The sequence below is a fragment of the Triturus cristatus genome, chromosome 5_1 (assembly GCF_964204655.1).
Source record: "Triturus cristatus chromosome 5_1, aTriCri1.1, whole genome shotgun sequence".
Classification (NCBI taxonomy): Eukaryota; Metazoa; Chordata; class Amphibia; order Caudata; family Salamandridae; genus Triturus; species Triturus cristatus.
In genome coordinates, this window is record NC_140587.1 from 504,653,237 (window position 1) to 504,678,235 (window position 24,999).

The following is a 24,999-nucleotide window of genomic DNA, read 5'->3' on the forward strand; positions in this document are numbered from 1 at the left end:
GTCTGTGCTGGTGGCATCCATTTTGTGATGCCAGGGCTCTAGAAGATTTCTACCGTTTAGTACAGTGGGTACATGTCGTCCCCTCTAGAAGGGTGGGATCATACTCCCACACCAGTTACTGGTGTGGGGGTATGATTCCAAGTTGTTTGACACCAAACACAACATGTTTTGATGCAGTCATTCCAAAGTTAGCATTTACCGCAAGGTTATAATGCAATTAAGAGTATATGATTTAACCGCATCCACAAACAGCAGCAGAGAATAAACTCTGCCAGCTGCAGAGGGGTCCTGCTCATGCAGAAGCACCCCCTCACATAGTAAACCAAGCACCCTGCCCTCAGGATTGTCAGGGCCTGCAAGAGGAGTGACTGATAGGTTTATATGTGTGTGTATGGTGAGATATAGGAACCTATACCTCTGTGAGGAGTGCTAACACTACCTCACACAGGCTGCAGTAGCAGGCCTGTGGTGTCAGATTGTGAATGCTTCCCAGGGGTGGCATAATACATGCTGCAGCCCCTGGTAGGCCTGTGAAGTACTAATGCCCTAGGTACCTAAGGTACCATATACAAGGGGCTCATAAGGTACCACAGTATCCAATCACTAGTGCATCTAATATGCACACCAAGTTGTTTTAGAGAGATCAGTGAGACTGGGGCCCTGATTAGCAGGGACCCAGCCAGACTATAGTCAGAAACCAGTGTATACATCAGAAAAAAAGTGGGGGCAACATAAGTGCAGATCCTACTCTCCTACACATGGTTATCGCGAATTACTGGTGAATTTAAAAGGAAGATCAATAGTTTATATATGAAAGCCCAACACTTGAACCACAGAATTACTTATCCTCAAGAAAGCAATCGAGGGAACACAGGAATATCAATGATACACAGTACATTCGTTATACAAGGTCAAAGTTTGGGAAATAGGAATCAATCATGACAAGAAAACACAATTAAATAAGCTGAATCATTGATCACAGTGTTAAGGAGAGAAAACGCAAAAGGTTAGTGGGCAACATTAGGTGAAAAGGCATGCCATTTGGGCATTGCAGCAATCAAGTTCATTCAGCCCGTTGGCAATTGTGTCCAAACGTTCCATCCATTTGAATTCCCTAATATTTAGGATAGCGGAAATGTTTCCGCCTCTCGGCCCCAGATTCGCTTTTTCCAGTACTACCCACTGCAGATCGTCTGGGTTGTGTTGCATCGACCCACAGTGTTCCACTAGTGGTGCCCCCGCAACAGAGCGCCGAATCCTGCTGTGGTGCTGTAGTATCCTTGACTTCATCTTCTGTTGGTTTTGCCCTACATAGAGTAACCCACATGGGCAGATTATGCCATAGATGACATTCATGGAATTACAGTTAGTGAAGGAATTAAGATCAATTGTGTGTTCTTTGTCTTTCTTCATGGCAATTATAGTGTTGCATGCCTTACAATATCCACATTTGTAATGCACTTTTACTGGTTGTAGGTTCCAGAGTGATTGAATTGTTGGTTCCTTAGCGTCTTCCAAAAAAGAATGGACCACATGGTCTTTAACACTCAGCTTTTTTAAATGAGTGCATTGGTGGATTGGGTTGGTCTAGGTCATCTGCCACTAGACTCCAGTGTTTGTTGATCACTTTTTTTTATGGCATTGCTCCTTGTGGAGAAGGTAGTGACACAGATTATTCTCTGAGACAAGGTGTCATTCTTTTCTCTGGGTGTTAACAGAGTTTCCAGAGGGTTGAACTAGGCCCTTTTCTGTGCTCTCTTTACCAGTCTTCTTGGATATCCTCTCATCAACAAGCGTGTGCTGAGGTCCTCAGACTCAGCCATGTAATCGGCCCTCCTTGCGCAATTCCTGCGGATCCTAAAAAACATGCCCCACCGGTAGGTTGTCTCTCAGCCCACGTGGGTGGTGGCTGTTAGATCTGAGGAGGGAATTCCGTTCAGCTGGTTTCCGATATAGCGTGGTGTATAATTTGTTGTCTTCACAGCAAATTTTGATATCTAGAAAGACTATCTCTTTGGTGTCTGACTGTATGGTGAATTGAATGTCCCGGTCGCAATGATTGAGCCAGTCATGGAAAGTGTTCAACTCAGTAGAATTTCCATTCCAAATGATCAGTATATCGTCAATATACCGTTTCCACAGGTTCACCCTGTGGTAAAAAGGGTTGTTATTAAATACAAACGATCTCTCAAAATGGTCCATATAGATGATGGCTAGATCTGGGGCGAAGGCTGCTCCCATGGCCACACCCTTCGTCTGTACATAGTAACGTCCTTGAAAGAAGAAAAAATTCTTCTTCATTGCTATGGTCAGTAGGGTAATGATGAACTCCGTTGGTACTGCCATCGGTGCAGGTCGTTTATTCAAGGCATCTCTCATTAATTCCAGGACCGATTCTTGCGGGATGCTTGTATATAGGGATACAATATCGCATGTTACAAGTAATTGATGATTTGGATTAAAAGGTTGTTCGAAGTGATAGTTTGCATAGTGTCCCTTAAGTATGCATCGGTGTTCTCAGCCAAAGGTTTCAGGAAATAGTCAATATATTTACATAGGTAGAACCAGGTAAGAAGAGCTGCTGTAGGGCCAGAGAACCAGGTCAGCAGAGCTGCTGTAAAGTCAGAGAACCAGGTCAGCAGAGCCGTTGTAGAGCCCGAGAGCCAGGTCAGCAGAGCTGCTCTAGAGCCAGAGAACGAGGTCAGCAGAGCTGCTGTAGAGCAAGAGAACAAGGTCAGCAGAGCTGCTGTAGAGCCTGAGAACCAGGTCAGTAGAGCCACTGGAGAGCCAGAGAGCCAGGGCAGCAGAGCTGCTCTAGAGCCATAGAACCAGGTCAGCAGAGCTGCTCTTGAGCCAGAGAACCAGGTCAGCAGAGCCAGAGAACCAGGTCAGCAGAGCTGCTCTTTAGGCAGAGAACCAGGTCTGCAGAGCTGCTGTAGAGCCAGAGAACCAGGACAGCAGATCAGCTCTAGAGCCAGAGACCCAGGTCAGCAGAGCTGCTCTAAAGCCAGAGAACCTGGTCACCAGAGCTGCTCTAGAGCCAGAGAACAAAGTCAACAGAGCTGCTGTAGAGCTAGAGAACCAGGTCAGCAGAGCGGCTGCAGAGCCAGAGAACCAGGTCAGCAAGCTGCTGTAGAGCGTGAGAACCAGGTAAGCAGAGCCACTCTAGAGCCTGAGAACCAGGTCAGCAGTGCTTCTGTAGAGCCAGAGAACCAGGTCAGCAGAGTTGCTGTCGAGCCAGAGAACCAGGTCAGCAGAGCTGCTCCAGAGCCTGAGAACCAGGTCAGCAGAGCTGCTGTAGAGCCAGAGAACAAGGTCAGCAGAGCCGCTCTAGAGCCAGAGAACCAGGTCAGCAGACTGCTCTAGAGCCTGAGAACCAGGTCAGCAGAGCTGCTGTAGAGCCAGAGAACCAGGTCAGCAGAGCTGCTGTAAAGCCAGAGAACCAAGTCAGCAGAGCTGCTGTAGAGCCAGAGAACCAAGTCAGCAGAGCTGCTGTAAAGCCAGAGAGCCAGGTCAGCAGACCTGCTATAGAGCCAGAGAACCAGGTCAGCAGAGCCGCTGTAGAGCCAGAGAACCAGGTCAGTAGAGCCACTGGAGAGCCAGAGAGCCAGGGCAGCAGAGCTGCTCTAGAGCCATAGAACCAGGTCAGCAGACCTGCTCTAGAGCCAGAGAAGCAGGTCAGCAAAGCCACTCTAGAGCAAGAGAACAAGGTCAGCAGAGCTGCTGTAGAGCCTGAGAAGCAGGTCAGCAGAGCTGCTGCAGAGCCAGAGAACCAGGTCAGCAACCTGCTGTAGAGCCTGAGAACCAGGTCAGCAGAGACGTTCTAGAGCCCCAGAACCAGGTCAGCAGAGCTGCTGTAGAGACAAAGAACCAGGTCAGCAGAGCCGTTGTATAGCCTGAGACCCAGGTCAGCAGAGACGTTGTATAGCCTGAGACCCCGGTCAGCAGAGCTGCCGTAGAGCCAGGTAACCAGGTCAGCTGAGCCGCTTTAGAGCCAGAAAACCAGTTCAGCAGAGCCGCTCTAGAGCCAGAGAACCAGGCCAGCAGAGCCGCTCCAGAGCCAGAGAACCAGGTCAGCAGAGCCGTTCTAGAGCCAGAGAACCAGGTCAGCAGAGCTGCTGTGGAGCCAGAGAACCAGGTCAGCAGAGTTGCTGTAAAGCCAGAGAACCAGGTCAGCAGAGCTGCTCTGGAGCCAGAGAACCATGTCAGCAGAGCTGCTGTGGAGCCAGAGAACCATGTCAGCAGAGCTGCTGTGGAGCCAGAGAACCAGGTCAGAAGAGCTTCTGTAGAGCTAGAAAACCAGGTCAGCAGAGCCGCTATAGAGCCAGAGAACCAGGTCAGCAGAGCTGCTGTGGAGCCAGAGAACCAGGCCAGCAGAGCCACTATAGAGCCAGAGAACAAGGTCAGCACGCTGCTGTAGAGCCTGAGAACCAGGTCAGCAGATGTGTTGTAGAACCAAAGAACCAGGTCAGCAGAGTTGCTGTACAGCCAGAGAACCAGGTCAGCAGAGCTGCTGTGGAGCCAGAGAACCAGGTCAGCAGAGTTGCTGTAAAGCCAGAGAACCAGGTCAGCAGAGCTGCTCTAGAGCCAGAGAACCAGGTCAGCAGAGCTGCTCTGGAGCCAGAGAACCATGTCAGCAGAGCTGCTGTGGAGCCAGAGAACCAGGTCAGAAGAGCTGCTGTAGGGTGTTAGAAATGGGATTTCTGGTTGGCTAGGGCTTGCGCCAAAGCCAGACAGAAACCACCACTCTAGTCAGGGCTGGGGAGTTACACGCCAAAGATAACCCCTGCTCACCCCCTTGGTAGCTTGGCACGAGCAGTCAGGCTTATCCCTGAGGCGATGTCTAAAGCGTTTGCGCGCGCACCCAGCAACAACACCCAAGGCCCACCCCAAAGGAAACTCCACACAAGGTATTCTATAAAAATAGCCTTTGTATTATACACAACACATTAGATAAAAACACACACTCTACAATGTGCCAACAGGCACGGGCAGAATTTACAAGGGATTATATATACAGGGGACAGGGCCACATGGACCGCTGTCAGGAATTAGCACTCTTAGAACATAACACAAATTACCAAGTGTACATGTAGAACATAACCAGTATCTACTGGCGCAATAATGACCTCAGCGTCATCACACTAGCATCAGGTATAAAACCTATCCTGCATCCATCACAGGGGCATAAACCACATTATGCAATTTCTCGCAAGTCTAACGCATTAGACCTAGCCACCTAAGTATACCTACACTAGGGGCGTACATAACACAGGGAAGTACATTCTCCCTACCATCAACCTACGCAGGTAAAACAACCTCCTAGGCAGAAAAGACCACATTTAGAGGTACACAACACAGGGTGCGCAAAACATGCTATATACAGTACATTTCCTAGCACCAAAAGCATGAACACAGGGTGCGCAAAACATACTACACCGTACATTTCCTAGCACCAAAATCGCATTATAGTCCAGGTTGCAACAGAACCTAAACGTAGCAGCTGCCCACTACTTGCTGGGCAGCTGGGGACAAGCACAGGGCCTAAACGCTGCAGCTGGCACTAAGTGCTGCGCAGCTGTGGAAGGCACCTAGTAGGCAGGGGCTCTCACTAGCCCCTGAAACAATAGGCCAAAACGTGGGAGCCATCTGGCTCAGAAAGTAACCTGTCCCCAAACGCTGGAGCTACACAAGGCCCGTGGGAGTCCCTCTGGGCCCTAAACAGATACTGCTGGCCGGCGTGGGAGTCCCTCTGGGCTCTGTAAAATAATCATGCCCCCAGCGATGGAGCTACACGGAGCTCTTAGCCAAAATGCCCCCGTTCGTTGGAGCGTCTAGCGCTCTAATTACTCATGCCCCCTGAGCCTTCGTGGCTCAAGACACAGTGCCCCCAACGTTGGAGCCCCGTGGCTCAAGACATCAATCGTTGGAGCGGCCCACTGCCATGCGGGGCCGCTCTGACCCTGCCTCCCCCCATCCGGACTCGCTCAGGTCACTCACCGGCTGGGTGGGGGGGCAGCTTCTTCTTCTTCGGTCTATGGCGATCTCTGGCTCCGCCCGGTCCCTCTTCTGGGACCGGGAATTCCCTCCTCGGCGGCCGCCACCTCGGGGCTCTCCCTCGCTCAGGGGAGCCCCGCATCTCACCTGGTGCTGGAAAACTCTCTCGCGGGGCTTCCCTTCCGTCCTGGAAGCCCCGCCCATGACGTCCCAGCCCTGCCTGTCTTCCGGGTCGCGCTGGGCAGCGACCCGGAAGAGACTCTATGTGCGGCTCGGCCGCGGCGGTGATCCCTCTAAGGCGGAGAACGCGGGGTGGGCACCCGCTGTGAATTACACTTACAACGCGGCTTCGTAGATCCGCCCATACATCGGAACAAGCGGGGTAGGCTCCCGCCATCACAGGCAATACAATGCGGGGTGGGCACCCGCCACGTGAACAACGGAAGCGGGGTGGACCCGCAAATCAAGCCACGAGCGGGGTGGGCACCCGAAACAACATAACATAAGCGGGGTGGCACCCGCAATCAAGGCATCATGGGGGGAATCCTCACGATGGGGATTCCCTCACCCAGGGTGGCAGCACAGCGCTGCGCAGCCCCCAGGCTCTCCTCCTTTGGGGGGAAAGCAAGTCAAAGCGCTCCTAGTGTGCAGAAAAGGCTGCACAAAGTCTTGGGCAAAGTCAAAGGGGGAAAACGGTCCCAGATGTCCTGGCACAAAGAAATGGAGCAGCAAAGCTCCCAGCAAAGAGGCCCCTAGAAAGTAAGGGGCAATGGCCAAAAAGAACGGTCCCAGAAGTCCTCCGGCGTCCAGGGCATCCAGGGGCTGGGCAGGGCCCAGGGAGGCAAGCCTTCCCCTGGGCCCCAGCAGCAGCACGCCTCTGGTAGATTCAAGTGCAGAACAAGAACATTTTGTAAGGGGACACAGCCCCTTTTTATACACCAAATCCCTTTGTTCTGGGTTCAGGGTGAGGGGGAAAACCAGTCGCAGCTGGTTGGGGAGCACCCTTGATGTGCTCAGCCCCTCACTCTATTCACTGGCAGGGCTAGGGTCGTCAGTCGCACCACAGGGGGCGGGGCCAGCATTGTGTGTGGAAAACCCTGTCCTATTCAGGACCCAGGTGTACTCTTCCCACCCATCTAGCTGCTGATCTCCCCATTCACCACTGGGTGACTCATCCTGACTCTGGGGAATCCCTAGCCCGTCACATGACATGACCAGCCAATCACGCGACAGACACACTGCACACAGAAGTGCCCACTTCCAGAAGTGGCACTTCCACACTAGGTACATGCACGCCGCACACATCATCGCGCAGCATTCACTCCCACGAGTCCGCACATACCAAACTTGGGCCTGCACACCCCACGCATCAGGAACTACTAGGGACACATACATTCCCCATGCATTCCTATGGGAGGGCAGGCCTATCTCACCACATGCACTCAGAGCGCGCACGCACTTTACCCTGGGACACAGGGAAAGTGCGCAGAAACCAAAAAATCGCCACACCAAGTCGCCAATAAAAAGCAAAAAGTTCAGGGGTGAACCTGCCAGAAGGGCCAAGTCCAACATAGAGCTAGAAAACCAGGTCAGCAGAGCCGCTCTAGAGCCAGAGAACCAGGTCAGCAGAGCTGCTGTGGAGCCAGAGAACCAGGTCAGCAGATGTGTTGTAGAACCAAAGAACCAGGTCAGCAGAGTTGCTGTACAGCCAGAGAACCAGATCAGCAGACCCGCTCTAGAGCCTGAGAACCAGGTCAGCAGAGCTGCTGTAGAGACAAAGAACCAGGTCAGCAGAGCCGTTGTATAGCCTGAGACCCAGGTCAGCAGAGCCGTTGTATAGCCTGAGACCCAGGTCAGCAGAGCTGCTGTAGAGCCAGTTAACCAGGTCAGCAGAGCCACTCTCGAGACAGAGAACCAGGCCAGCAGAGCCACTCTAGAGCCAGAGAAGCAGGTCAGCAGAGCCACTCTAGAGCAAGAGAACAAGGTCAGCAGAGCTGCTGTAAGAGCCTGAGAAGCAGGTCAGCAGAGCTGCTGCAGAGCCAGAGAACCAGGTCAGCAACCTGCTGTAGAGCCTGAGAACCAGTTCAGCAGAGACGTTCTACAGCCCCAGAACCAGGTCAGCAGAGCTGCTGTAGAGACAAAGAACCAGGTCAGCAGAGCCGTTGTATAGCCTGAGACCCAGGTCAGCAGAGAAGTTGTATAGCCTGAGACCCCGGTCAGCAGAGCTGCCGTAGAGCCAGGTAACCAGGTCAGCTGAGCCGCTTTAGAGCCAGAAAACCAGTTCAGCAGAGCCGCTCTAGAGCCAGAGAACCAGGCCAGCAGAGCCGCTCTAGAGCCAGAGAACCAGGTCAGCAGAGCCGTTCTAGAGCCAGAGAACCAGGTCAGCAGAGTTGCTGTGGAGCCAGAGAACCAGGTCAGCAGAGTTGCTGTAAAGCCAGAGAACCAGGTCAGCAGAGCTGCTCTAGAGCCAGAGAACCAGGTCAGCAGAGCTGCTCTGGAGCCAGAGAACCATGTCAGCAGAGCTGCTGTGGAGCCAGAGAACCAGGTCAGAAGAGCTGCTGTAGAACTAGAAAACCAGGTCAGCAGAGCCGCTCTAGAGCCAGAGAACCAGGTCAGCAGGGCTGCTGTGGAGCCAGAGAACCAGGCCAGCAGAGCCACTATAGAGCCAGAGAACAAGGTCAGCACGCTGCTGTAGAGACTGAGAACCAGGTCAGCAGATGTGTTGTAGAACCAAAGAACCAGGTCAGCAGAGTTGCTGTACAGCCAGAGAACCAGGTCAGCAGAGCTGCTGTGGAGCCAGAGAACCAGGTCAGCAGAGTTGCTGTAAAGCCAGAGAACCAGGTCAGCAGAGCTGCTCTAGAGCCAGAGAACCAGGTCAGCAGAGCTGCTCTGGAGCCAGAGAACCATGTCAGCAGAGCTGCTGTGGAGCCAGAAAACCAGTTCAGCAGAGCCGCTCTAGAGCCAGAGAACCAGGCCAGCAGAGCCGCTCCAGAGCCAGAGAACCAGGTCAGCAGAGCCGTTCTAGAGCCAGAGAACCAGGTCAGCAGAGCTGCTGTGGAGCCAGAGAACCAGGTCAGCAGAGTTGCTGTAAAGCCAGAGAACCAGGTCAGCAGAGCTGCTCTGGAGCCAGAGAACCATGTCAGCAGAGCTGCTGTGGAGCCAGAGAACCATGTCAGCAGAGCTGCTGTGGAGCCAGAGAACCAGGTCAGAAGAGCTGCTGTAGAGCTAGAAAACCAGGTCAGCAGAGCCGCTATAGAGCCAGAGAACCAGGTCAGCAGAGCTGCTGTGGAGCCAGAGAACCAGGCCAGCAGAGCCACTATAGAGCCAGAGAACAAGGTCAGCACGCTGCTGTAGAGCCTGAGAACCAGGTCAGCAGATGTGTTGTAGAACCAAAGAACCAGGTCAGCAGAGTTGCTGTACAGCCAGAGAACCAGGTCAGCAGAGCTGCTGTGGAGCCAGAGAACCAGGTCAGCAGAGTTGCTGTAAAGCCAGAGAACCAGGTCAGCAGAGCTGCTCTAGAGCCAGAGAACCAGGTCAGCAGAGCTGCTCTGGAGCCAGAGAACCATGTCAGCAGAGCTGCTGTGGAGCCAGAGAACCAGGTCAGAAGAGCTGCTGTAGAGCTAGAAAACCAGGTCAGCAGAGCCGCTCTAGAGCCAGAGAACCAGGTCAGCAGAGCTGCTGTGGAGCCAGAGAACCAGGTCAGCAGATGTGTTGTAGAACCAAAGAACCAGGTCAGCAGAGTTGCTGTACAGCCAGAGAACCAGATCAGCAGACCCGCTCTAGAGCCTGAGAACCAGGTCAGCAGAGCTGCTGTAGAGACAAAGAACCAGGTCAGCAGAGCCGTTGTATAGCCTGAGATCCAGGTCAGCAGAGCCGTTGTATAGCCTGAGACCCAGGTCAGCAGAGCTGCTGTAGAGCCAGTTAACCAGGTCAGCAGAGCCACTCTAGAGACAGAGAACCAGGCCAGCAGAGCCACTCTAGAGCCAGAGAAGCAGGTCAGCAGAGCCACTCTAGAGCAAGAGAACAAGGTCAGCAGAGCTGCTGTAAGAGCCTGAGAAGCAGGTCAGCAGAGCTGCTGCAGAGCCAGAGAACCAAGTCAGCAACCTGCTGTAGAGCCTGAGAACCAGGTCAGCAGAGACGTTCTACAGCCCCAGAACCAGGTCAGCAGAGCTGCTGTAGAGACAAAGAACCAGGTCAGCAGAGCCGTTGTATAGCCTGAGACTCAGGTCAGCAGAGACGTTGTATAGCCTGAGACCCCGGTCAGCAGAGCTGCCGTAGAGCCAGGTAACCAGGTCAGCTGAGCCGCTTTAGAGCCAGAAAACCAGTTCAGCAGAGCCGCTCTAGAGCCAGAGAACCAGGCCAGCAGAGCCGCTCTAGAGCCAGAGAACCAGGTCAGCAGACCCGTTCTAGAGCCAGAGAACCAGGTCAGCAGAGCTGCTGTGGAGCCAGAGAACCAGGTCAGCAGAGTTGCTGTAAAGCCAGAGAACCAGGTCAGCAGAGCTGCTCTAGAGCCAGAGAACCAGGTCAGCAGAGCTGCTCTGGAGCCAGAGGACCATGTCAGCAGAGCTGCTGTGGAGCCAGAGAACCAGGTCAGAAGAGCTGCTGTAGAACTAGAAAACCAGGTCAGCAGAGCCGCTCTAGAGCCAGAGAACAAGGTCAGCAGGGCTGCTGTGGAGCCAGAGAACCAGGCCAGCAGAGCCACTATAGAGCCAGAGAACAAGGTCAGCACGCTGCTGTAGAGACTGAGAACCAGGTCAGCAGATGTGTTGTAGAACCAAAGAACCAGGTCAGCAGAGTTGCTGTACAGCCAGAGAACCAGGTCAGCAGAGAGGCTGTGGAGCCAGAGAACCAGGTCAGCAGAGTTGCTGTAAAGCCAGAGAACCAGGTCAGCAGAGCTGCTCTAGAGCCAGAGAACCAGGTCAGCAGAGCTGCTCTGGAGCCAGAGAACCATGTCAGCAGAGCTGCTGTGGAGCTAGAGAACCAGGTCAGAAGAGCTGCTGTAGAGCTAGAAAACCAGGTCAGCAGAGCTGCTGTGGAGCCAGAGAACTAGGTCAGCAGATGTGTTGTAGAACCAAAGAACCAGGTCAGCAGAATTGCTGTACAGCCAGAGAACAAGGTCAGCAGAGCCGCTCTAGAGCCTGAGAACCAGGTCAGCAGAGCTGCTGTAGAGACAAAGAACCAGGTCAGCAGAGCCGTTGTATAGCCTGAGACCCAGGTCAGCAGAGCCATTGTATAGCCTGAGACCCAGGTCAGCAGAGCTGCTGTAGAGCCAGTTAACCAGGTCAGCAGAGCCGCTCTAGAGACAGAGAACCAGGCCAGCAGAGCCACTCTAGAGCCAGAGAACAAGGTCAGCAAGCTGCTGTAGAGCCAAAGAACCAGGTCAGCAGAGTTGCTGTAGAGCCAGAGAACCAGGTCAGCAGAGCCGCTCTGGAGCCTGACAACCAGGTCAGCAGAGCCGCTCTAGAGCCAGAGAACCAGGCCAGCAGAGCCACTCTAGAGCCAGAGAACCAGGTCAGCAGAGCCTTTCTAGAGCCAGAGAACCAGGTCAGCAGAGCTGCTGTGGAGCCAAAGAACCAGGTCAGCAGAACTGCTGTAAAGACAGAGAATCAGGTCAGCAGAGCTGCTGTAGAGACAAAGAACCAGGTCAGCAGAGCCGTTGTATAGCCTGGGACCCAGTTCAGCAGAGTCGTTGTATAGCCTGAGACCCCGGTCAGCAGAGCTGCCGTAGAGCCAGTTAACCAGGTCAGCTGAGCCACTTTAGAGCCAGAAAACCAGTTCAGCAGAGCCGCTCTAGAGCCAGAGCAGCCAGGCCAGCAGAGCAGCTCTAGAGCCCCAGAACCAGGTCATCAGAGCTGCTGTAGAGACAAAGAACCAGGTCAGCGGAGCCGTTGTATAGCCTGAGACCTAGGTCAGCAGAGCCGCTGTATAGCCTTAGACCCTGGTCAGCAGTGCTGCTGTAGAGCCAGTTAACCAGGTCAGCTGAGCCGCTTTAGAGCCAGAAAACCAGTTCAGCAGAACCGCTCTAGAGCCAGAGAACCAGGTCAGCAGAGCTGCTCTGGAGCCAGAGAACCATGTCAGCAGAGCCGCTGTAGAGCCAGAGAACCAGGCCAGCAGAGCCACTCTAGAGCCAGAGAACAAGGTCAGCACGCTGCTGTAGAGCCTGAGAACCAGGTCAGCAGATGTGTTGTAGAACCAAAGAACCAGGTCAGCAGAGTTGCTGTACAGCCAGAGAACCAGGTCAGCAGAGCCGCTCTAGAGCCTGAGAACCAGGTCAGCAGAGCTGCTGTAGAGGCAGAGAACCAGGTCAGCAGAGTTGCTGTAGAGACAAAGAACCAGGTCAGCAGAGCCGTTGTATAGCCTGAGACCCAGGTCAGCAGAGCCGTTGTACAGCCGGAGACCCAGGTCAGCAGAGCTGCTGTAGAGCCAGTTAACCAGGTCAGCAGAGCCGTTCTAGAGACAGAGAACCAGGCCAGCAGAGCCACTCTAGAGCCAGAGAACAAGGTCAGCAAGCTGCTGTAGAGCCAAAGAACCAGGTCAGCAGAGTTGCTGTAGAGCCAGAGAACCAGGTCAGCAGAGCCCCTCTAGAGCCTGACAACCAGGCCAGCAGAGCCACTCTAGAGCCAGAGAACCAGGTCAGCAGAGCCTTTCTAGAGCCAGAGAACCAGGTCAGCAGAGCTGCTGTGGAGCCAGAGAACCAGGTCAGCAGAGCCGCTCTAGAGCCAGAGAACCAGGTCAGGAGAGCTGCTCTGGCGCCAGAGAACCGGATCAGCAGAGGCACTCTAGACCCAGAGAACCAGGTCAGAAGAGCTGCTGTAGAGCTATAAAGCCAGGTCAGCAGAGCCGTTCTAGAGCCAGAGAACCAGGTCAGCAGAGCTGCTGTGGAGCCAGGAACCAGGTCAGCAGAGCTGCTGTAAAGCCAGAGAACCAGGTCAGCAGAGCTGCTCTAGAGCCAGAGAACCAGGTCAGCAGAGCTGCTCTGGAGCCAGAGAACCATGTCAGCAGAGCTGCTGTGGAGCCAGAGAACCAGGTCTGAAGAGCTGCTGTAGAGCTAGAAAACCAGGTCAGCAGAGCCGCTCTAGAGCCAGAGAACCAGGTCAGCAGAACCGCTGTAGAGCCAGAGAACCAGGCCAGCAGAGCCACTCTAGAGCCAGAGAACAAGTTCAGCACGCTGCTGTGGAGCCAGAGAACCAGGTCAGAAGAGCTGCTGTAGAGCTAGAAAACCAGGTCAGCAGAGCCGCTCTAGAGCCAGAGAACCAGGTCAGCAGAGCCGCTGTAGAGCCAGAGAACCAGGTCAGCAGAGCCGCTCTAGAGCCTGAGAACCAAGGCAGCAGATTTGTTTTAGAACCAAAGAACCAGGTCAGCAGAGTTGCTGTACAGCCAGAGAACCAGGTCAGCAGAGCCGCTCTAGAGCCTGAGAACCAGGTCAGCAGAGCTGCTGTAGAGGCAGAGAACCAGGTCAGCAGAGCCGCTCTAGAGCCTGAGAACCAGGTCAGCAGATTTGTTTTAGAACCAAAGAACCAGGTCAGCAGAGTTGCTGTACAGCCAGAGAACCAGGTCAGCAGAGCCGTTCTAGAGCCTGAGAACCAAGTCAGCAGAGCTGCTGTAGAGGCAGAGAACCAGGTCAACAGAGTTGCTGTAGAGCCAGAGAACCAAGTCAGCAGAGCCGCTTAGAGACAAAGAACCAGGTCAGTAGAGCCGTTGTATAGCCTGAGACCCAGGTCAGCAGAGCCGTTGTATAGCCTGAGACCCAGGTCAGCAGAGCCGCTCAAGAGCCTGAGACCCAGGTCAGCAGAGCTGCTGTAGAGCCAGTTAACCAGGTCAGCAGAGGCGCTTTAGAGACAGAGAACCAGGCCAGGAGACCCACTCTAGAACCAGGGAACAAGGTCAGCAAGCTGCTGTAGAGCCAAAGAACCAGGTGAGCAGAGTTGCTGTCGAACCAGAGAACCAGGTCCGCAGAACTGCTGTGGAGACAGAAAACCAGTTCAGCAGAGCCGCTCTAGAGCCAGAGAACCAGGCCAGCAGAGCCGCTCTAGAGCCAGAGAACCAGGTCAGCAGAGCCGTTCTAGAGCCAGAGAACCAGGTCAGCAGAGCTGCTGTGGAGCCAGAGAACCAGGTCAGCAGAGTTGCTGTAAAGCCAGAGAACCAGGTCAGCAGAGCTGCTCTACAGCCAGAGAACCAGGACAGCAGAGCTGCTCTGGAGCCAGAGAACTATGTCAGCAGAGCTGCTGTGCAGCCAGAGAACCAGGTCAGAAGAGCTGCTGTAGAGCTAGAAAACCAGGTCAGCAGAGCCACTCTAGAGCCAGAGAACCAGGTCAGCAGAGCTGCTGTGGAGCCAGAGAACCAGGCCAGCAGAGCCACTATAGAGCCAGAGAACAAGGTCAGCACGCTGCTGTAGAACCTGAGAACCAGGTCAGCAGATGTGTTGTAGAACCAAAGAACCAGGTCAGCAGATTTGCTGTACAGCCAGAGAACCAGGTCAGCAGAGCTGCTGTGGAGCCAGAGAACCAGGTCAGCAGAGTTGCTGTAAAGCCAGAGAACCAGGTCAGCAGAGCTGCTCTAGAGCCAGAGAACCAGGTCAGCAGAGCTGCTCTGGAGCCAGAGAACCAGGTCAGCAGAGCTGCTGTGGAGCCAGAGAACCAGGTCAGCAGAGCTGCTCTGGAGCTAGAAAACCAGGTCAGCAGAGCCGCTCTAGAGACAGAGAACCAGGTGAGCAGAGCTGCTGTGGAGCCAGAGAACCAGGTCAGCAGATGTGTTGTAGAACCAAAGAACCAGGTCAGCAGAGTTGCTGTACAGCCAGAGAACCAGGTCAGCGAAGCCGCTCTAGAGCCTAAGAACCAGGTCAGCAGAGCTGCTGTAGAGACAAAGAACCAGGCCAGCAGAGCCGTTGTATAGCCTGAGACCCAGGTCAGCAGAGCAGTTGTATAGCCTGAGACCCAGGTCAGCAGAGCTGCTGTAGAGCCAGTTAACCAGGTCAGCAGAGCCGCTCTAGAGACAGAGAACCAGGCCAGCAGAGCCCCTCTAGAGCCAGAGAACAAGGTCAGCAAGCTGCTGTAGAGCCAACGAACCAGGTCAGCAGAGTTGCTGTAGAGCCAGAGAACCAGGTCAGCAGAGCCGCTCTGGAGCCTGACAACCAGGTCAGCAGAGCCGCTCTGGAGCCAGAGAACCAGGTCAGCAGAGCCGCTCTAGAGCCAGAGAACCAGGTCAGGAGAGCTGCTCTGGCGCCAGAGAACCGGATCAGCAGAGGCACTCTAGACCCAGAGAACCAGGTCAGAAGAGCTGCTGTAGAGCTATAAAGCCAGGTCAGCAGAGCCGTTCTAGAGCCAGAGAACCAGGTCAGCAGAGCTGCTGTGGAGCCAGGAACCAGGTCAGCAGAGCTGCTGTAAAGCCAGAGAACCAGGTCAGCAGAGCTGCTGTAGAGCCTGAGAACCAGGTCAGCAGATGTGTTGTAGAACCAAAGAACCAGGTCAGCAGAGTTGCTGTACAGCCAGAGAACCAGGTCAGCAGAGCCGCTCTAGAGCCTGAGAACCAGGTCAGCAGAGCTGCTGTAGAGGCAGAGAACCAGGTCAGCAGAGTTGCTGTAGAGACAAAGAACCAGGTCAGCAGAGCCGTTGTATAGCCTGAGACCCAGGTCAGCAGAGCCGTTGTACAGCCGGAGACCCAGGTCAGCAGAGCTGCTGTAGAGCCAGTTAACCAGGTCAGCAGAGCCGTTCTAGAGACAGAGAACCAGGCCAGCAGAGCCACTCTAGAGCCAGAGAACAAGGTCAGCAAGCTGCTGTAGAGCCAAAGAACCAGGTCAGCAGAGTTGCTGTAGAGCCAGAGAACCAGGTCAGCAGAGCCCCTCTAGAGCCTGACAACCAGGTCAGCAGAGCCGCTCTAGAGCCAGAGAACCAGGCCAGCAGAGCCACTCTAGAGCCAGAGAACCAGGTCAGCAGAGCCTTTCTAGAGCCAGAGAACCAGGTCAGCAGAGCTGCTGTGGAGCCAGAGAACCAGGTCAGCAGAGCCGCTCTAGAGCCAGAGAACCAGGTCAGGAGAGCTGCTCTGGCGCCAGAGAACCGGATCAGCAGAGGCACTCTAGACCCAGAGAACCAGGTCAGAAGAGCTGCTGTAGAGCTATAAAGCCAGGTCAGCAGAGCCGTTCTAGAGCCAGAGAACCAGGTCAGCAGAGCTGCTGTGGAGCCAGGAACCAGGTCAGCAGAGCTGCTGTAAAGCCAGAGAACCAGGTCAGCAGAGCTGCTCTAGAGCCAGAGAACCAGGTCAGCAGAGCTGCTCTGGAGCCAGAGAACCATGTCAGCAGAGCTGCTGTGGAGCCAGAGAACCAGGTCTGAAGAGCTGCTGTAGAGCTAGAAAACCAGGTCAGCAGAGCCGCTCTAGAGCCAGAGAACCAGGTCAGCAGAACCGCTGTAGAGCCAGAGAACCAGGCCAGCAGAGCCACTCTAGAGCCAGAGAACAAGGTCAGCACGCTGCTGTGGAGCCAGAGAACCAGGTCAGAAGAGCTGCTGTAGAGCTAGAAAACCAGGTCAGCAGAGCCGCTCTAGAGCCAGAGAACCAGGTCAGCAGAGCCGCTGTAGAGCCAGAGAACCAGGTCAGCAGAGCCGCTCTAGAGCCTGAGAACCAAGGCAGCAGATTTGTTTTAGAACCAAAGAACCAGGTCAGCAGAGTTGCTGTACAGCCAGAGAACCAGGTCAGCAGAGCCGCTCTAGAGCCTGAGAACCAGGTCAGCAGAGCTGCTGTAGAGGCAGAGAACCAGGTCAGCAGAGCCGCTCTAGAGCCTGAGAACCAGGTCAGCAGATTTGTTTTAGAACCAAAGAACCAGGTCAGCAGAGTTGCTGTACAGCCAGAGAACCAGGTCAGCAGAGCCGTTCTAGAGCCTGAGAACCAAGTCAGCAGAGCTGCTGTAGAGGCAGAGAACCAGGTCAACAGAGTTGCTGTAGAGCCAGAGAACCAAGTCAGCAGAGCCGCTTAGAGACAAAGAACCAGGTCAGTAGAGCCGTTGTATAGCCTGCGACCCAGGTCAGCAGAGCCGTTGTATAGCCTGAGACCCAGGTCAGCAGAGCCGCTCAAGAGCCTGAGACCCAGGTCAGCAGAGCTGCTGTAGAGCCAGTTAACCAGGTCAGCAGAGGCGCTTTAGAGACAGAGAACCAGGCCAGGAGACCCACTCTAGAACCAGGGAACAAGGTCAGCAAGCTGCTGTAGAGCCAAAGAACCAGGTGAGCAGAGTTGCTGTCGAACCAGAGAACCAGGTCCGCAGAACTGCTGTGGAGACAGAAAACCAGTTCAGCAGAGCCGCTCTAGAGCCAGAGAACCAGGCCAGCAGAGCCGCTCTAGAGCCAGAGAACCAGGTCAGCAGAGCCGTTCTAGAGCCAGAGAACCAGGTCAGCAGAGCTGCTGTGGAGCCAGAGAACCAGGTCAGCAGAGTTGCTGTAAAGCCAGAGAACCAGGTCAGCAGAGCTGCTCTACAGCCAGAGAACCAGGACAGCAGAGCTGCTCTGGAGCCAGAGAACTATGTCAGCAGAGCTGCTGTGCAGCCAGAGAACCAGGTCAGAAGAGCTGCTGTAGAGCTAGAAAACCAGGTCAGCAGAGCCACTCTAGAGCCAGAGAACCAGGTCAGCAGAGCTGCTGTGGAGCCAGAGAACCAGGCCAGCAGAGCCACTATAGAGCCAGAGAACAAGGTCAGCACGCTGCTGTAGAACCTGAGAACCAGGTCAGCAGATGTGTTGTAGAACCAAAGAACCAGGTCAGCAGAGTTGCTGTACAGCCAGAGAACCAGGTCAGCAGAGCTGCTGTGGAGCCAGAGAACCAGGTCAGCAGAGTTGCTGTAAAGCCAGAGAACCAGGTCAGCAGAGCTGCTCTAGAGCCAGAGAACCAGGCCAGCAGAGCTGCTCTGGAGCCAGAGAACCAGGTCAGCAGAGCTGCTGTGGAGCCAGAGAACCAGGTCAGCAGAGCTGCTCTGGAGCTAGAAAACCAGGTCAGCAGAGCCGCTCTAGAGACAGAGAACCAGGTGAGCAGAGCTGCTGTGGAGCCAGAGAACCAGGTCAGCAGATGTGTTGTAGAACCAAAGAACCAGGTCAGCAGAGTTGCTGTACAGCCAGAGAACCAGGTCAGCGGAGCCGCTCTAGAGCCTAAGAACCAGGTCAGCAGAGCTGCTGTAGAGACAAAGAACCAGGCCAGCAGAGCCGTTGTATAGCCTGAGACCCAGGTCAGCAGAGCCGTTGTATAGCCTGAGACCCAGGTCAGCAGAGCTGCTGTAGAGCCAGTTAACCAGGTCAGCAGAGCCGCTCTAGAGACAGAGAACCAGGCCAGCAGAGCCCCTCTAGAGCCAGAGAACAAGGTCAGCAAGCTGCTGTAGAGCCAACGAACCAGGTCAGCAGAGTTGCTGTAGAGCCAGAGAACCAGGTCAGCAGAGCCGCTCTGGAGCCTGACAACCAGGTCAGCAGAGCCGCTCTAGAGCCAGAGAACCAGGTCAGCAGAGCCGCTCTAGAGCCAGAGAACCAGGTCAGGAGAGCTGCTCTGGCGCCAGAGAACCGGATCAGCAGAGGCACTCTAGACCCAGAGAACCAGGTCAGAAGAGCTGCTGTAGAGCTATAAAGCCAGGTCAGCAGAGCCGTTCTAGAGCCAGAGAACCAGGTCAGCAGAGCTGCTGTGGAGCCAGGAACCAGGTCAGCAGAGCTGCTGTAAAGCCAGAGAACCAGGTCAGCAGAGCTGCTCTAGAGCCGGAGAACCAGGTCAGCAGAGCTGCTCTGGAGTCAGAGAACCATGTCAGCAGAGCTGCTGTGGAGCCAGAGAACCAGGTCTGAAGAGCTGCTGTAGAGCTAGAAAACCAGGTCAGCAGAGCCGCTCTAGAGCCAGAGAACCAGGTCAGCAGAGCCGCTGTAGAGCCAGAGAACCAGGCCAGCAGAGCCACTCTAGAGTCAGAGAACAAGGTCAGCACACTGCTGTGGAGCCAGAGAACCAGGTCAGAAGAGCTGCTGTAGAGCTAGAAAACCAGGTCAGCAGAGCCGCTCTAGAGCCAGAGAACCAGGTCAGCAGAGCCGCTGTAGAGCCAGAGAACCAGGTCAGCAGAGCCGCTCTAGAGCCTGAGAACCAAGGCAGCAGATTTGTTTTAGAACCAAAGAACCAGGTCAGCAGAGTTGCTGTACAGCCAGAGAACCAGGTCAGCAGAGCCGCTCTAGAGCCTGAGAACCAGGTCAGCAGAGCTGCTGTAGAGGCAGAGAACCAGGTCAGCAGAGCCGCTCTAGAGCCTGAGAACCAGGTCAGCAGATTTGTTTTAGAACCAAAGAACCAGGTCAGCAGAGTTGCTGTACAGCCAGAGAACCAGGTCAGCAGAGCCGTTCTAGAGCCTGAGAACCAAGTCAGCAGAGCTGCTGTAGAGGCAGAGAACCAGGTCAACAGAGTTGCTGTAGAGCCAGAGAACCAAGTCAGCAGAGCCGCTTAGAGACAAAGAACCAGGTCAGTAGAGCCGTTGTATAGCCTGAGACCCAGGTCAGCAGAGCCGTTGTATAGCCTGAGACCCAGGTCAGCAGAGCCGTTGTATAGCCTGAGACCCAGGTCAGCAGAGCCGCTCAAGAGCCTGAGACCCAGGTCAGCAGAGCTGCTGTAGAGCCAGTTAACCAGGTCAGCAGAGGCGCTCTAGAGACAGAGAACCAGGCCAGGAGAGCCACTCTAGAACCAGGGAACAAGGTCAGCAAGCTGCTGTAGAGCCAAAGAACCAGGTGAGCAGAGTTGCTGTCGAGCCAGAGAACCAGGTCCGCAGAACTGCTGTGGAGACAGAAAACCAGTTCAGCAGAGCCGCTCTAGAGCCAGAGAACCAGGCCAGCAGAGCTGCTCTAGAGCCAGAGAACCAGGTCAGCAGAGCCGTTCTAGAGCCAGAGAACCAGGTCACCAGAGCTGCTGTGGAGCCAGAGAACCAGGTCAGCAGAGTTGCTATAAAGCCAGAGAACCAGGTCAGCAGAGCTGCTCTACAGCCACAGAACCAGGACAGCAGAGCTGCTCTGGAGCCAGAGAACCATGTCAGCAGAGCTGCTGTGCAGCCAGAGAACCAGGTCAGAAGAGCTGCTGTAGAGCTAGAAAACCAAGTCAGCAGAGCCGCTCTAGAGCCAGAGAACCAGGTCAGCAGAGCCACTATAGAGCCAGAGAACAAGGTCAGCACGCTGCTGTAGAACCTGAGAACCAGGTCAGCAGATGTGTTGTAGAACCAAAGAACCAGGTCAGCAGAGTTGCTGTACAGCCAGAGAACCAGGTCAGCAGAGCTGCTGTGGAGCCAGAGAACCAGGTCAGCAGAGTTGCTGTAAAGCCAGAGAACCAGGTCAGCAGAGCTGCTCTAGAGCCAGAGAACCAGGTCAGCAGAGCTGCTCTGGAGCCAGAGAACCAGGTCAGCAGAGCCGCTGTAGAGCCAGAGAACCAGGTCAGCAACCTGCTGTAGAGCCTGAGAACCAGGTCAGCAGAGACGTTCTACAGCCCCAGAAGCAGGTCAGCAGAGCTGCTGTAGAGACAAAGAACCAGGTCAGCAGAGCCGTTGTATAGCCTGAGACCCAGGTCAGCAGAGACGTTGTATAGCCTGAGACCCCGGTCAGCAGAGCTGCCGTAGAGCCAGGTAACCAGGTCAGCTGAGCCGCTTTAAAGCCAGAAAACCAGTTCAGCAGAGCCGCTCTAGAGCCAGAGAACCAGGCCAGCAGAGCCGCTCTAGAGCCAGAGAACCAGGTCAGCAGAGCCGTTCTAGAGCCAGAGAACCAGGTCAGCAGAGCTGCTGTGGAGCCAGAGAACCATGTCCGCAGAGCTGCTGTGGAGCCAGTGAATGAGGTCAGAAGAGCTGCTGTAGAACTAGAAAACCAGGTCAGCAGAGCCGCTCTAGAGCCAGAGAACCAGGTCAGCAGGGCTGCTGTGGAGCCAGAGAACCAGGCCAGCAGAGCCACTATAGAGCCAGAGAACATGGTCAGCACGCTGCTGTAGAGACTGAGAACCAGGTCAGCAGATGTGTTGTACAACCAAAGAACCAGGTCAGCAGAGTTGCTGTACAGCCAGAGAACCAGGTCAGCAGAGCTGCTGTGGAGCCAGAGAACCAGGTCAGCAGAGTTGCTGTAAAGCCAGAGAACCAGGTCAGCAGAGCTGCTCTAGAGCCAGAGAACCAGGTCAGCAGAGCTGCTCTGGAGCCATAGAACCATGTCAGCAGAGCTGCTCTAGAGCCAGAGAACCAGGTCAGCAGAGCTGCTGTGGAGCCAGAGAACTAGGTCAGCAGATGTGTTGTAGAACCAAAGAACCAGGTCAGCAGAGTTGCTGTACAGCCAGAGAACCAGGTCAGCAGAGCCGCTCTAGAGCCTGAGAACCAGGTCAGCAGAGCTGCTGTAGAGACAAAGAACCAGGTCAGCAGAGCCGTTGTATAGCCTGAGACCCAGGTCAGCAGAGCCATTGTATAGCCTGAGACCCAGGTCAGCAGAGCTGCTGTAGAGCCAGTTAACCAGGTCAGCAGAGCCGCTCTAGAGACAGAGAACCAGGCCAGCAGAGCCACTCTAGAGCCAGAGAACAAGGTCAGCAAGCTGCTGTAGAGCCAAAGAACCAGGTCAGCAGAGTTGCTGTAGAGCCAGAGAACCAGGTCAGCAGAGCCGCTCTGGAGCCTGACAACCAGGTCAGCAGAGCCGCTCTAGAGCCAGAGAACCAGGCCAGCAGAGCCACTCTAGAGCCAGAGAACCAGGTCAGCAGAGCCTTTCTAGAGCCAGAGAACCAGGTCAGCAGAGCTGCTGTGGAGCCAAACAACCAGGTCAGCAGAACTGCTGTACAGCCAGAGAACCAGGTCAGCAGAGCTGCTGTGGAGCCAGAGAACCAGGTCAGCAGAGTTGCTGTAAAGCCAGAGAACCAGGTCAGCAGAGCTGCTCTAGAGCCAGAGAACCAGGTCAGCAGAGCTGCTCTGGAGCCAGAGAACCAGGTCAGCAGAGCTGCTGTGGAGCCAGAGAACCAGGTCAGCAGAGCTGCTCTGGAGCTAGAAAACCAGGTCAGCAGAGCCGCTCTAGAGACAGAGAACCAGGTGAGCAGAGCTGCTGTGGAGCCAGAGAACCAGGTCAGCAGATGTGTTGTAGAACCAAAGAACCAGGTCAGCAGAGTTGCTGTACAGCCAGAGAACCAGGTCAGCGGAGCCGCTCTAGAGCCTAAGAACCAGGTCAGCAGAGCTGCTGTAGAGACAAAGAACCAGGCCAGCAGAGCCGTTGTATAGCCTGAGACCCAGGTCAGCAGAGCCGTTGTATAGCCTGAGACCCAGGTCAGCAGAGCTGCTGTAGAGCCAGTTAACCAGGTCAGCAGAGCCGCTCTAGAGACAGAGAACCAGGCCAGCAGAGCCCCTCTAGAGCCAGAGAACAAGGTCAGCAAGCTGCTGTAGAGCCAACGAACCAGGTCAGCAGAGTTGCTGTAGAGCCAGAGAACCAGGTCAGCAGAGCCGCTCTGGAGCCTGACAACCAGGTCAGCAGAGCCGCTCTAGAGCCAGAGAACCAGGTCAGCAGAGCCGCTCTAGAGCCAGAGAACCAGGTCAGGAGAGCTGCTCTGGCGCCAGAGAACCGGATCAGCAGAGGCACTCTAGACCCAGAGAACCAGGTCAGAAGAGCTGCTGTAGAGCTATAAAGCCAGGTCAGCAGAGCCGTTCTAGAGCCAGAGAACCAGGTCAGCAGAGCTGCTGTGGAGCCAGGAACCAGGTCAGCAGAGCTGCTGTAAAGCCAGAGAACCAGGTCAGCAGAGCTGCTCTAGAGCCGGAGAACCAGGTCAGCAGAGCTGCTCTGGAGCCAGAGAACCATGTCAGCAGAGCTGCTGTGGAGCCAGAGAACCAGGTCTGAAGAGCTGCTGTAGAGCTAGAAAACCAGGTCAGCAGAGCCGCTCTAGAGCCAGAGAACCAGGTCAGCAGAGCCGCTGTAGAGCCAGAGAACCAGGCCAGCAGAGCCACTCTAGAGTCAGAGAACAAGGTCAGCACACTGCTGTGGAGCCAGAGAACCAGGTCAGAAGAGCTGCTGTAGAGCTAGAAAACCAGGCCAGCAGAGCCGCTCTAGAGCCAGAGAACCAGGTCAGCAGAGCCGCTGTAGAGCCAGAGAACCAGGTCAGCAGAGCCGCTCTAGAGCCTGAGAACCAAGGCAGCAGATTTGTTTTAGAACCAAAGAACCAGGTCAGCAGAGTTGCTGTACAGCCAGAGAACCAGGTCAGCAGAGCCGCTCTAGAGCCTGAGAACCAGGTCAGCAGAGCTGCTGTAGAGGCAGAGAACCAGGTCAGCAGAGCCGCTCTAGAGCCTGAGAACCAGGTCAGCAGATTTGTTTTAGAACCAAAGAACCAGGTCAGCAGAGTTGCTGTACAGCCAGAGAACCAGGTCAGCAGAGCCGTTCTAGAGCCTGAGAACCAAGTCAGCAGAGCTGCTGTAGAGGCAGAGAACCAGGTCAACAGAGTTGCTGTAGAGCCAGAGAACCAAGTCAGCAGAGCCGCTTAGAGACAAAGAACCAGGTCAGTAGAGCCGTTGTATAGCCTGAGACCCAGGTCAGCAGAGCCGTTGTATAGCCTGAGACCCAGGTCAGCAGAGCCGTTGTATAGCCTGAGACCCAGGTCAGCAGAGCCGCTCAAGAGCCTGAGACCCAGGTCAGCAGAGCTGCTGTAGAGCCAGTTAACCAGGTCAGCAGAGGCGCTCTAGAGACAGAGAACCAGGCCAGGAGAGCCACTCTAGAACCAGGGAACAAGGTCAGCAAGCTGCTGTAGAGCCAAAGAACCAGGTGAGCAGAGTTGCTGTCGAGCCAGAGAACCAGGTCCGCAGAACTGCTGTGGAGACAGAAAACCAGTTCAGCAGAGCCGCTCTAGAGCCAGAGAACCAGGCCAGCAGAGCTGCTCTAGAGCCAGAGAACCAGGTCAGCAGAGCCGTTCTAGAGCCAGAGAACCAGGTCACCAGAGCTGCTGTGGAGCCAGAGAACCAGGTCAGCAGAGTTGCTATAAAGCCAGAGAACCAGGTCAGCAGAGCTGCTCTACAGCCACAGAACCAGGACAGCAGAGCTGCTCTGGAGCCAGAGAACCATGTCAGCAGAGCTGCTGTGCAGCCAGAGAACCAGGTCAGAAGAGCTGCTGTAGAGCTAGAAAACCAAGTCAGCAGAGCCGCTCTAGAGCCAGAGAACCAGGTCAGCAGAGCCACTATAGAGCCAGAGAACAAGGTCAGCACGCTGCTGTAGAACCTGAGAACCAGGTCAGCAGATGTGTTGTAGAACCAAAGAACCAGGTCAGCAGAGTTGCTGTACAGCCAGAGAACCAGGTCAGCAGAGCTGCTGTGGAGCCAGAGAACCAGGTCAGCAGAGTTGCTGTAAAGCCAGAGAACCAGGTCAGCAGAGCTGCTCTAGAGCCAGAGAACCAGGTCAGCAGAGCTGCTCTGGAGCCAGAGAACCAGGTCAGCAGAGCCGCTGTAGAGCCAGAGAACCAGGTCAGCAACCTGCTGTAGAGCCTGAGAACCAGGTCAGCAGAGACGTTCTACAGCCCCAGAAGCAGGTCAGCAGAGCTGCTGTAGAGACAAAGAACCAGGTCAGCAGAGCCGTTGTATAGCCTGAGACCCAGGTCAGCAGAGACGTTGTATAGCCTGAGACCCCGGTCAGCAGAGCTGCCGTAGAGCCAGGTAACCAGGTCAGCTGAGCCGCTTTAAAGCCAGAAAACCAGTTCAGCAGAGCCGCTCTAGAGCCAGAGAACCAGGCCAGCAGAGCCGCTCTAGAGCCAGAGAACCAGGTCAGCAGAGCCGTTCTAGAGCCAGAGAACCAGGTCAGCAGAGCTGCTGTGGAGCCAGAGAACCATGTCCGCAGAGCTGCTGTGGAGCCAGTGAATGAGGTCAGAAGAGCTGCTGTAGAACTAGAAAACCAGGTCAGCAGAGCCGCTCTAGAGCCAGAGAACCAGGTCAGCAGGGCTGCTGTGGAGCCAGAGAACCAGGCCAGCAGAGCCACTATAGAGCCAGAGAACATGGTCAGCACGCTGCTGTAGAGACTGAGAACCAGGTCAGCAGATGTGTTGTACAACCAA